This window comes from Antechinus flavipes, chromosome X (assembly GCF_016432865.1).
Source record: "Antechinus flavipes isolate AdamAnt ecotype Samford, QLD, Australia chromosome X, AdamAnt_v2, whole genome shotgun sequence".
NCBI classification, from domain to species: Eukaryota; Metazoa; Chordata; class Mammalia; order Dasyuromorphia; family Dasyuridae; genus Antechinus; species Antechinus flavipes.
In genome coordinates, this window is record NC_067404.1 from 85662772 (window position 1) to 85675905 (window position 13134).

At 47.7% G+C, this 13134-nt stretch overlaps 1 protein-coding gene across 12 annotated transcripts in view; it reads right to left on the minus strand.

Moving 5' to 3' along the window:
- HUWE1 (HECT, UBA and WWE domain containing E3 ubiquitin protein ligase 1) overlaps positions 1–7062 on the minus strand; it is a 98791-nt gene extending 91729 nt beyond the window's left edge. For 9 of the 12 annotated variants that reach the window (XM_051968795.1, XM_051968792.1, XM_051968791.1 and 6 more), the window contains exon 1: positions 3972–4096. The gene's annotated coding sequence lies outside the window, so the exon portion shown is untranslated. Of the gene's footprint in view, positions 1–3971; positions 4097–6460 lie in introns of those variants that run through there. The other 3 variants (XM_051968783.1, XM_051968793.1, XM_051968794.1) reach the window with 3 other exon arrangements.
- Positions 7063–13134: the final 6072 nt, after the last annotated feature.

Sequence of the window (13134 nt, forward strand, 5' to 3'; positions counted from 1 at the left end):
GATTATTTCAGGCTTCTGCAGTTTGTCAAGGTCTCCACTGAATACAATGACTAAAACAGAGCACTCCCACAGCCCAATTTCCATCCTTTGTTGGGCCCGCACTTGGATGAATTCTGACCAAGGTCAAGCTGTTCACCCCCACTTAAGTGTGTACCAAAACTCCCTGTTCCTCTTCAAGAGCCTAAATGTGCTTCTCTTGTCCATGTGCGGTTGATTTTTGGAAACCAAATTTACAACTTTCCATTTATTTCAATTACATTTGCTTTCTTAGCCACGGCTCATCACTGTAGCCTGGCAACATCGTTTCGGATCCTAATCCTGCCAACCCACTCTCTGGCATCCCCAGAGACTCAACTTTCAAATCAATCACAGTGAGAACCCAGGAGGGGGAATAGGAAAATGAAGCTGATGAATATAGGAACAAACCAGCCTCTGACACCGTTTGGATTGTCAAAAATCACGATTAAATCAATCCCCAACATCAGGGCTTCTCATCACCAGCATCTAGTATTTATCTATCCAACTTTTCCTCTCTGCAAAAGGAATTGAGACCCAAGTTGTCCCAAGAAAGCAGGTAAAGAAAATGAGGGGGGCGGGGGAGGAGAAATAGGGGAGAGAGACATAACACATCTCAATTCACAGGCAGGCTGACTGTCTTTTGGCCACCACACTTATAGTGAGTCACTTAGGGTGCAAATTAATTGATTTAAAGATACTTCCCAGTCATTCTAAGCTCCCTTCAAGTCCCAAGAGCACAGGTGTGGGGCAAGGCACTTGGGTCTTCCCCAACCAAAAGGCAGATCTCAGGCTTAGACCAGGCAGCCGGCCCAGAAGCGGTCCTGACTTATTTGCTCAAATTACAACAGCCTCTTGAACCAAAGGTGGTCAGCAAGTCCATCCAGTTTTGGCCCACATGAAAGGCCAGGACAAGATATCGCCTGCCTTCTAATACAGCCTTCGTAGTTGGGAAGAGGCTGGCATCTCTATCAACAAGGTCCTGGAACCACACCACCATGGAAATTTTGGAGGGTGAAGGACCCATGTTGGTGATACAACCAGGCTCAGTTCTGACCATCATTTGGTAAGCTCTTATCTACCAGAAACTGATGATAGAAAGAGAAGACTGAGCCTGCCCTCCAATGCAAAGGATCTTGCATTCAGCCTCTTAAGACAGGTTAGGGAAGGAGAATGCCCGGCAGGGGAAGCAAGAAAAGCTTCAGGAGAAGCACAGAATAATTTTGCTGGGAAGCCACATCTGAACTAGACCCTGCCCAAGGAAACAGAAAAGGCATAGCATCAGGTCTTCATGGGATGGACTGTTCAAACTTCAATCAATCACCACTTTCCCCATGGACCCCTAGTTTCAAAGCCTAACATCATTACTTTTTTGTCTTTATGTCACCTTTCTTTCTAAATATGACTATCCTCTTTCCCAAAGCCAGCAAGCTCTCCCTTCTAACGATGATTAGGAAAGACCAAGTAAGCAGAAGGAAACCTGCTCATCACACGTGCCAGTACAAGCAACCCCCTCCTGCTGTTACATCTTTTTAATCTTTCTCCACATCAAGCTAAATAGCTTTCTATGTCTTTTAGAGAATTCTGGCCATTGGTGTAATAGAGATGTTGCAGAAGTCATTTTTTAATCCAAACCCAAAGTCCAACAAGTCACCTGCTCTTCTCAAGGGAAGAATAGTTCTCACCCCCCCCTACCCCACCCCAAAAAAAGCAGAATATTTGAGTGGAAGAGATGATCGAGCTACACCAAAATAACCAAAAGCCAACAAGGTTGTTCTCTGCTTGACTTCTCAGAAGGGGGTGCCTTCTTCATTTGGGGGCAGGGTTGTGTTTACTGTTGCTGAGTCTTGGTCTCCCCTTCTTGCCCAACCCTGTTGCTGCTTGGTCTGCCTCGATTTCTGCCCTACCTAGGTAGACTCAAAGGAGCCATTAGCCCACTGCAGTTCAGGACATCTTGGCCTCCCCAATGGTGCAAATTAAAGGCATGCAGTCCACACCTGGCAATGGGTAGATGTTTCCTACAATCTCTAGGGTTCCTACTTCTTGTTCCTTGCTCTGCTCTCTGCAGAACAAGTCGAACAATCATCTTGCATATCCTTCAAAAGAACTATCGTGTTCTACTTTGTTCCATCTCATTTTCTCTTCTCCAAACCCTATGAACGATCCACACGTAATCTTGGGGTCTTCCACTGTTTCTCCTACCATTTTCCTCCTTCCCTGCTGCTCACATGCAGCTGAATGGTACTGAAGAGAGTAACTGATGAGGATTGAAAAGTTCACTATAAATTTTAATCTCAACTGGGACCAATGGTGACCCCAGGGCAATCTCCTCTCATTTCTCCTCAAGCTCCCCTGTCCCAACAAGGGGCTCTGCCTCACTCTTTACTGAGGAAATTGAGATTGCAGGGCTGTCTTCTCTCCTACCCTGCATATAATATCCCCTGGCCATCATAGCCAGTCTCTCTTCCTTTAACCCAGTCTCAATTTCCAGAGCCATTCTGAGGCCTTCTCCCCAGAACTATTGCTTTTACTCTAACCCTAATTTTGCTCTCCAAACTTAGGAGTCACCCTGAATTTCTCAATATTTTGCATCTCCCCTGTCCCCACATCAAATCAGCTCCCACTTTATCTTTGCAACATCTCAAATTCATCTTTTCTGCTGACATGGCCCCCAACCTCCATCTGGATTAGGACTTCATCACTTCACACCTGGACTACTGCAATAGCCTGCAGGTGAGTTTGTTTGCTCCAAGTTCCTCTTCACTTCAATCCATCCTCCATTTGGCCACTGAAGTGCTTTTTCTAAAGCACAGATCTGACCACGTCCTGCTCAATGAACTCCAGTGGCTCCCTATCACCTCCAGAAGCAAATACAAAATCCTCTGCTTTCCAATGAAACCTAAGATCATAGTGATGAAGACAGCAATTGCCTGGTACCTTAACCATTCAATAATAACCACTTAACAAATGCTACAGGCAAAATAAGGTGGCTGGGAAGAAAATAGCACCCCTAGTCTCTGAATCCCTATAGGATTTTGTCTTCCATCATCAGGCCTCTTTTCTGGCTTACACCCCTCTTCCCCCCCCCAAGAATGCCTTCAAATCTCTGCAGAGTTGGAAGCACTTTAATGCCACCAAAGATAGGCCAAAGGAATGAGCACATTGGGTTCTCAGAGGAGATTAGAAGGAGCAATTGTTAAAAGTTATTTGGAAGGGCTGGGGCTCTTAAGAATCTAAAACTCCAGGTCAAAGGCAACATAGAAGTCAATCTTAGGATAACATGAACAAAGGAGGTTTTAAGAGGCCCTGAAGCCAATCTAATGACATTGCAGCCATATAGGCAGGTATCGATGAAAATCCAAACACTTGATAAGTACCTATACCAGCATCCAAGTGAGGCCTTAAAAATCCTCCATTAATAAGTCTCACTTTATCAAAAAGAGGAGAGATTTGTTATTCCAACAAAAGGACAAAAAAGACACACTCTGGTAGGGCTTTAAACATCTCAGCTTAAGCAAAGAGCTTTATGTAATTCTGCAGCTTTTGATTCCTCACTCTGTTACTCTTTTGGACAATCTTCAAGAAGATATGGACTCTGTAGCGTTCACCTCTTGAAATGGTCCATGTGTGGCTGTAGGACCAGGTGTCCCTCTCCCTCCAGAAACCAAAACTCCCCCTTGGACTATGAGCTCCTTAAGGACAGGAACTCTCTTATCTTTCTTTGTAACACAATGCCTGGCACAAAGCACAAATTTAACAAATGTTTACTGCTTCTGACAAAGGAAGTTCAGGAAGAGATTCTAAAAAGTGGACTCATCCCTGTTATCCCAGGCAACATCAACCTTCAAAACAATTCAAATAGCAAAAAGAAGCCCAATGATTTCCAACCCCCACCCCCTCCATGAAAGGGACAGACACACATACACAGACAGACACACAGAGCTGAGAAAACAAACCTAAAATCACAGCCAATCCATAATGGTCTTAAGCTGAAGTGCTGAATGAATCTCCAAGACAACACTTTCCAGAGCCTCCTCAGACTCAGTTGCTAAGGTCTGCACCGTCCTCTACAGCTCAGGGCCTACAAGAGAACAAACAACATTCCTCAGTTATACTGATTTCAATACCATTGGTTTTAAGGCAATGCCCTTAAGTGTTAAAACTTGCATGGGGCAATAATTCAACATCTCAATTCTAAACCAAACCTCCCAACCTCTTTAGCAAAAATTCCAAAAATAGATTAATCAAAGCCCCCTTGGAAGCAAAGGCAACTCAGCCCATAGTCTCAATTCAATTTGTAGTGAGCTCACAATGCACTGACACTAAGGACAGTTTCGGAGAAAATTGAAGATCCATCTTACAGACAGACACTTACAGTCTTACATCCTCTACTTCACTATTCATTATTGAAGGCTATGCTGAAGCCTCAAGATTGAGCCCTAAGAAGGTCCAGTCTCAGATATAATCAGTTCAGTGCACTTGGCCCTGACCAAGATTTCTAATGATCACCTAGTTTCAAATTGATCTTAGCACAGCTACATTCTCTAGGACAAACTCATCATACCCTCCCCTCCAGATTGCCACACTCAACCTAGAACACATCATAACACACCTACCTAGACCTAACGCATCCTAATTCGGATGAAACTGTGGTTTAACCACTTGGTTGCTCTAAACCTAAAATTAAGGCTTGGGCCTTCAAACAGACCCCAAAGCCATCTCTACCTTCACTGCATAGGCAAAGAAAGAGCTTTATTCAATCATAGCTTAACCACTTAAAAAAAAAAAAAAAAAAAGTGCTTCAGACCTAAACTCAAGTTCTTACACAGCCATCTGGGCTGAAGACACCCAGTTAATTTTTTAGTTCACACCTATTTAATCTTGACCCCATTATTTCCCCAGTAGTGCCTAGTAACTAAAGAAAAATTTGAATTCCAATCCAAGCCAAACACAATTAGAAAACACCATCATCCTTACTACCACAACTAGTAGTTTGCACCTATAAAGCATTCCAGGAGAGGCAAAGAATTTGATATCCATCACCTCAATTGATCCTAATATACTATGGGCAACCTGGCATAAGCCACTAAGCTTTGAAATAATAAAAGGGCAAATCCTTTTCCAAAGGGCAGAGTAATAAATACACAGAAATCCTTCTAATAATTGCAAAGAATGATTAACTCCCAGATTGAAAGGAAAGCTCTTGGTTCAAGATACCATGCCAAACAATGGGCATAATTTGAGTCAGGAGGTCCTTACAAGACAGCGAGAAGATCCCAGAAAAGCTGAGTAATGAAAGGCTCCCCGAAATTGCACAGGCAATTGACAGGTAAATATGTCACCGATGAAGGTCAGATGTTAGAATGGGCTGCAGAATGGGGCACCCTTATGGCCCAAAGGCACTGGAGCAGGTCTGAAGAAGGCAGGGAGCTTAAGTTCTAGAGCAGATCTAGGTGGCAAGTGTCATTAGAGGGCAGGGCTTTCTCTTTAATTGGGGGGGGGGGGAGAGGGAGGGAGAAGTGATGAGAAATAAGTCAAATACAAAGCAGATTGAAGAACCCGAATCGCTGCAGATTTCCTTTGTCACTTTCTAGGTTCCCCAGTCTCTGGTCCAGGACCCTTCTACCCCACCCTCTTCTGGAATTTGAGGCCACCTGGGCGATTAACTGCCATAGATTCCGCACCGAGGCAGCAGTGGTCACCATGTGCCTTCGAGGGTGCTGAAGAAAGGATGAATCTAGAAATATTAGAAAGGGGCCCCGCCTTCCCCCCTCCAAAGAACTCCCGGAGCCCGGGGAAACGCACGTGGCAGAGTCGACCCAAGCTGGCTGGGGGCCTGACACCAAAGAAGGAGGATCGGATGAGGAAGAGCAAGAAAGAAGGGAGGGAGCTAGAGGGGCCCCAGCCGCCCTTACCTGGTTTCGAGGAGGGAGCCCGGGGGGGGGGGGGAAGCGTGGCCGAAAGCGACTTCACTCCAGGGCCTCGAAATTAGCCACCGCCGCTGCCGCCATCTTAACAGCAGCCGGCCCTGGCTCCCGCACAGCCCGTCCGCCGTCCGTCCTCCCTCCCGCCCTCCTGCTCGTTCGGCCTCCCGTCCGATCCCGCGAGATCTCACACAGCGAGGAAGGGAGAAGGGGAGGGGACTCCCGCGAGATCTCAGACGAGGCTACCCCCCCCTCTCTCTCCGCGCTCCCCCCCCCTCCCCCCGCGCCGCCGCCGCCGCCGCCCTCGAGTCCTTGGAGAGGTTTAAGCAGGCGGGGGCGGGGCCGGAGCGCGCGTCCGCCGCCGCCTTTTCGTTCTATCGAACCGGACCACCCCCTCCCCCCTTCGTCCCCACGAACCCTCGCCGGGGACTTCGCGAACTAGGAAAAGGAACTCTTCCCCCCCACCCCGGGCAAAGGCGGCGGCGAACTCGCAAGTCAGAAATCCACGTTAGGCCACGCACCTCCCGATCCCTAGATGCGCGCTCCCGCACCCCTAGGCCTCCACGGTCTCCCGAAGCTTCGAAGTGGGGGGAAGGGGGGGGGTAGCAGAAGCGTCTCTCGCCCGGCCCTTCCAGGTTCCCTCACAGCCACCGCTAACGAGAGGTGTCGCGAGACCTGAGAAGAAGGCGGGGCAAGCGAAGCAGGAAGAAGAGGGAATTCCGCGAGAAGTCAGCCGCCCTAGACCATCCTACTGGCTTTCCCTCAGCACTTTGCTCCCAAGCCTTTTCTCTGACGATTTCTCGCGAGGCTTAAGAAGGCGGAGCAAGGGGGGGGGCTGAGTTCGCGAGTAGAGAAAGAGGTATCGCGAGATAATAGCTCACCCTCTTAGGTCTCAGGTCCTGCGGGGAGGAGGGGCAGGAATAAAAAAAAAAAAAAAGAATCAAGTGTCTAACCAAGGCCTATTCAGCTCTCTACGGTCGCGGGCCGGAGAAACTTCGTGCTGCCCCACCGGGCCTCTCGCTTGTGGAACGTACCCCACCTGAGATGTCAGTAGAGAAATCCCAAAATAGCTCCGCCACCAGCGCCGCCGACAGCGTCGCCAGCGTCGCCGCCGCCACTGCCGCCGTCGCCGTCGCCGCCGCCGCCGCCGCCGCCCCAGCCCCAGCCCCAGCCCCAGCCCCAGCCCCAGCCCCAGCTACTGGGCGACCCGACAGGATTGGCCGGCCAGCCGGGTCCTGAAGTGCCGATTGGTTGCAGAGCTCACGCGAGAAGCCCTTCAAATCTCGAGAGCTTTCCCATGTTCCATCCTCCCGAAGACTGAGGCGAGGGGCGGAGGAAAGGGAGGAGCCAAATAGGCTGGGCCGAAGGGCGGGGAAACGGGGAGGAGCCAGATGGGCTGGACCACCGGATGAGGGAAAAGGGAGGTTTGGGCTCGGGTCCGGTCTTCCCGCGCCTGAACCTTTTTGGGAACTTTTCCCGATCTTCAGGGCCGCAGAGGCCCACTGCTGCAGGGCTTTAGCGTGGTGCCAGATTCTGTGCCCCCTGCTCTCCCCCTGCAGCTCTTGCTATCGAACCACCTGCCAGGCCCTGAGCCGGCCGGAACGGCACTGGCTGTTCCTGCCCTCTAGAGGGCGCCTCTCATACGCACTAGGCTGCGAGAGAATCGCGCAAACAAGCCAGATGGTTCAAAAGGCACCTGCTAAGTTCCAGGAGCTAGACCTTTGCCCCTCCGAAGTAATGAATCGGGAAGGCCCTAAATGACGGCAGGCCGGGTCAGAAAAGACATTGAACGCCAAGGAGAGCATTTTGTACTGGAGCCACGGGGGTCTATTGAGTAGGGGAGTGACCTCATTAGACCGGAAACCCACGATTTGTGAAAATCACTTTGCATGCAGGATGGGCTGGGATGGAGGAGAGAGGCTTGAGGCAAGCAGTGCCCCCCCCCACCACCACCAAAAAAAGCAGCGATTGTAGTAGCTGAGGGTCCGCACCGGGGCAGGAGGTGTATTCGAGAGACGCCACAAATCGGCAGACCTTGGGGAGCGGCGTTGCTCTGCCACTACAGGGAGGGCTTGGGGGGCAGGGAAGGAGTTCTGTTTGGGGGGAGGGCGTTTCAGATGCCGCCCGGCCATCCGGTTCCAGGTGAGCGAGAGGCCGGGGCAGGAAAGGGAGATCCGGGAATCGGTCCTCGGCGCAGAGCTAGATGGGCGTTCGATCCGCGGGAGCTCGGAGAGTCGGGGTCTAGAGAGGGAAGAGCAGAGGGCTGAAGATGGAGCCCCGAAGACCCCTGGCATGAGGAGGCGTGATCTGGAGGAGGATCCAGAGGAGTGGAAGAGAGGGAGGGGGAGAATCATGAAGGGAGAGGTGTCCTGGAAACCTAGACAAGAGAGTATCCAGGAGGTGATAGAGGGGATTGAGAGAAGGGCATTGAAACTTGGCACTAGGACTGTGATATAAGTCCTATTTCTCATTTAATAAATGGGGGAACAAATGGCTCCAGAAGACTGAGTCATCAAAGAAGAACTGAAACTCATTATTGAACACCAAATAGATAATTTTGATTATATTAAGATAAAAAGCTTTTGTACAAACAAAACTAATGCAGACAAGATTAGAAGGGAAGTAATAAACTGGGAAAACATTTTTCCATTCAAAGGTTCTGATAAAGGCCTCATTTCTAAAATATATGGAGAATGGACTCAAATTTATAATAGTTCAAGCCATTCTCTAACTGATAAATGGTGAAAGGATATGAACAATTTTCAGCTGAAAAAAATTAAAGCCATTTCTAGTCATATGAAAAGGTGCTCTAAATCCCTATTGACTAGAGAAATTCAAATGAAGACAACTCTGAAGTACCACTACACACCCCTCAGATGGATTAAGATGACAGGAAAAGATAATGATGAATGTTGGAGGGGATATGGGAAAACTGGGGCATTAATACATTGTTAGTGGAGTTGTGAACGAATCCAACCATTCTGGAAGTATGCTCAAAGGACTATCAAACTGTGCATACCCTTGGATCCAGCAGTGTTACTACTGGGCTCATATCCCAAAGAGATCTTAAAAAAGGGAAAGGGACCTGTATGTGCCAAAATGTTTGTGGCCCCCTGTTTGTAGTGGCCAGAAACTGGAAACTGGGTGGATGCCCATCAATTGGAGAATGGTTGGGTAAATTGCAGTATATGAATAATATGGACTATTATTGTTCTGTAAGAAATGACCAGCAGGATGAATACAGAGAGGCCTGGAGAGACTCACATGAACTGATGCTGAGTGAAATGAGCAGAACCAGGAGATCATTGTACACAGCAACAAGATTATACAATGATCAATTGTGATGGATGTGGTTTTCTTCAGCAATGAGATGATTCAGGCCAGTTCCAATGATCTTGTGATGGAGAAAGCCATCTGTACCCAAAGAGAGGACCGTGGGAACCGAGTGTGGACCACAACACAGCATTCTCACTCTTTCTGTTGTTGTTTGCTTGCATTTTATTCTCTTTCCCATTTTTTTCTTTTTGATTTGTTTTTTCATGTGCAGCGAGATAATTGTATAAATATGTATGCCTATATTGGATTTAAGATCTATTTTAACATGTTGAACATACATTGGATCACTTGCCATCTAGGGGAAGGAGTGGGGGTTAGGAGGGGAAAATTTGAAACACAAGGTTTGCAGGGGTCAGTGTTGAAAAATTATCCATATATGTGTTTTGAAAATAAAAAGCTTTAATAATAATAAAGAAGACTTGAGTCATTTACCCAGAATTTCAAATACCAAGATGAGCTGAATCTGACCTTCCGGTTTCCCATTTCACCTCTGTCCATTCCTCGGCTGCCTTTACTTTTCAAAAGACTCAGGTTGCTCAGGATACCGCCTAAGCTCAGATAGTGATAGAGAAGGGCCCAGGGAAGCTTGGAGCCACTGAATTGGAAAGCACCTGATGATCAGAGCATAGCAGATAGTGTTGGGTTTGAAAACAGGAAGATTGGGCTCCACTCCCACCAAACGCATTTCTTTGAGCCAATCTTTTAAGAGAGTTAGTTGACTTTTTTTTTTTAATGAACTTAAAAATCATCAACAATCTGCTCATGTGATTGGCAGATGCCCCCAGCCTGGGAAGGAAAGCTGACCCAACAAGGGATAGCCTCAGCATCCAATAGGATCTTGCTATACTACAACATTGGACCAAATCAAATGCTATGAAATTCCGTAACACTACACACAGGCACCTTTCGCTTGGAACCAGGAGTGCAGGATGAAGGAGGCCTAAGTCATAGAGCAATAGTCGTCAGGGCTAACCCCATCCTTGTGAGATTGGAAAGTATGTTCACTTGCCCATACTATCCAACTAGTAAATATCAGAGTCAGGATCGGAACTCTTCTTCCTGTCTCCAAGTCCAGCACTCCATGTGTCTGTCTGAAAAAGATCTGGGGGTTTTAGTGGACAGCTAGCTCGATGACAGTAAGCAATGTGACCTAACATGGCAGCCAAAGAAATTACTAGGACTTTGTAGCAAGTTCCCAGCTTTCAGCAAGAAGGAGGGATCGGTTCCATTGCAGTCTCCCCATTTTAGGAAGGATACGCCGAGCTGCAGGATGTCTAGAGGCTGATGATGGTAGTCTGTATGTTACAAGAAATCTGATCAAGTACTTAGGTAACATGCTAAACTCTGGGGATCCCGAAACAGCAGTGGACACCTTTTTACTCGCCAGTGCTGGAGGTGTTCCATTTGGCCAAGGAGTGGGTATCAGACTTTGGAAAGTCGGGATGTTGAGTGGAAGCGTAAGGGAGCAGTGGCTGTATGGATTTGTGTTTCCCGAACTAGAAAGGGGGAAAGGGGAGGAGGTAGAAGGACACATGAGAGGGCTCTGAGGTAGCAGGTGAGAAAAAAGTCAGCTAAGGATTAATACAAGCCATGACTTGCGCCATCTTGACAGAATGGGCCACATGAGGTATCCGCCTGCTAGGGCCCGGTCTCTGCTCTAAGGAGGAAAGTAGCAAGGCAGCTGGCAAAAAAATGGCCAGGGCCAGGTGAAGGAAGGAGTTTTTCACCTGAATAAAAGACTCAGGCTGGACATCTCAGCCGGATTTGAACATCTGCAGAACTGATGTATGGCAGAGCCACAATTAGCAAGGAGAGGAAGGTGCAAATCGGCAAATAGATGACAATTCAAGTAGTCTTGAAGTGGAATGGGCTCTCCCTGCCCTCCCAGGTCTTCTAGCCCCAGTTGGACAACCACAAATGGACATGTTCCAGAGCAAATCTCTTTGGGATATGGCTTAGAGTAGTTACTGAGGCTTTTTGAACCTGAATTCTATGACTTGATCTTTCAGCATTTTGCTAAGATCTCTCTCTCTTGTGTAAAAAAAAAAAAAAAATGCTTTGGCAACCTTAAGGCAATTTAAGAAAACCAAATAATTATTCCTTGGATCCTCCTACCTACTGATGTTCCTAAAATCATAGATAAAGATTGAAAGTTCGAAAAGGGAATGGGCTCAAGAGGGAACAATACCCATACCTAAAAATCAAGAAGGGTAGTGTAACCCTCCAAAATCCATAAAGAAATAAGGGGGGGGAGGGAATAGGATAAGGCAGATATGGAAGGGTGTGCAAATTAAGGGTGGGATAAGGTGTGTAGATTAATGGGAAAGGGATAAAGAGGGAGGGAAAAGGTGAGGGCAGAAGATAAGGAAAGAATTCATGGGGGGGGGGAGAGAAACAATGGGGAGGTTAAGTAATAGCAAGGCAAGTTAAAGGGGAGAAGTAAAGTAAAAGAGTTAGCAGGAATAGCAAATCAGAGAGCACACAAACAATGATCAGGAAGAGAATTTATTAGAAAAAATAGGGGCAGTTATCAGGGATCTCAAAGTCAAACTTAAAAACGATTCAATCAAGACAGAAATCTGGATTCTGTCAGCTGTTCGTAGCTTTAGATGTGGGTATACCTGAAAATGTGTACGTATACGTTTAGGCATGTGTGTGTGTGTGCGCACACATGGAGAGCACAGGAGTGTAAATGGGCGTATATACACAGACATAAATCCATGTGTGCTTAACTGCAGTCTGCTTAGGGAAGGTGGGGGGGGGAGGGGGAGAAGGAGGGAAAAGAATAAAGTACAAAGTGCACATGGGGCAGTTGGGAATACAGCGTCAGCTGTTATGATCTCTGCTTTCTTGAAACGCAAATTTGTTGCCATATATTGTGACTCTTCCCCAATGTCCTGCTGGGCACATTGTCCTGTTCTTTCTACTTTGCTTTTTTTTTTTTTTGATTTCGCTTTTGAGCTTTAAGAAAATCAGACAGGATCTTACAACTGAGAGAGCAGGGAAATGAAAGCACTTCTTCAAGGCCCCATGTATCAGCAGAAGGCCACCTTCAGTCACCAGCACTCTCCTCTGGCTTTTTTCTCAGTGCTGTAACTCCAGGCCTTTCGCCTTTCCGGACGTGTGGTACCCACTCCACTGGAAGCCAATCGTTTCACTGAGTGAAAGCAGAGGTTATTCTCTAGTAGATCCCCCTGTCTTCATTTCAAAATGCCCTGTCACGGCTGTCCCTCTCCTTTTCTCCAGTCTATGATGGCTTTTGTCCCTGCAAAACCAATCCTTCCACATGTGCTCTTGACCACATGTTCTGCTCACTCATCCAATCAGCCCCTCCCTCTTCCGATAGAGCCAGGCCACCCTGAGGAAAACTTCACCATCCCCACCCATCCACTGCCACTGGGAATGGTCACGGAAATAGCCAATTGTGGAACCAAAGGTGGAGTCCTGATGGCCAGTGCAGGAGGCCTGGTCCTAGCTATTTTTCCAGGGCCAAGGAAGGGCTTCTTGGTTACTGGCTATTCAGCTTGTTGAGCTAATCCTTTCCTTGCTCTCCTCTCCTTTCGAAAATGTTCAACCCAATAAGCCATTCACAGATTCACCATGTTTCACCTGTCAAGTCTCCACCCCAGACCAACTCTCCTACCCCCAAGCTGACTAGCCCAGACTCCCCCGTGGAGGGATTCCCTAGGAAATGGTTTCAGGGGCCACTCTGGCTTTGGAGGATTTACCCCCCCCCATCCCCCCACCCCATTGGGAGGGACTTTCTGCAGCAGGAAACTCCCTGGCTCAAATCGAATGTCCAGATTATTTAGGAAAGAGTCCCAAGCCCCCAGAGTCCCGCCCCAATGCAGACCACCAA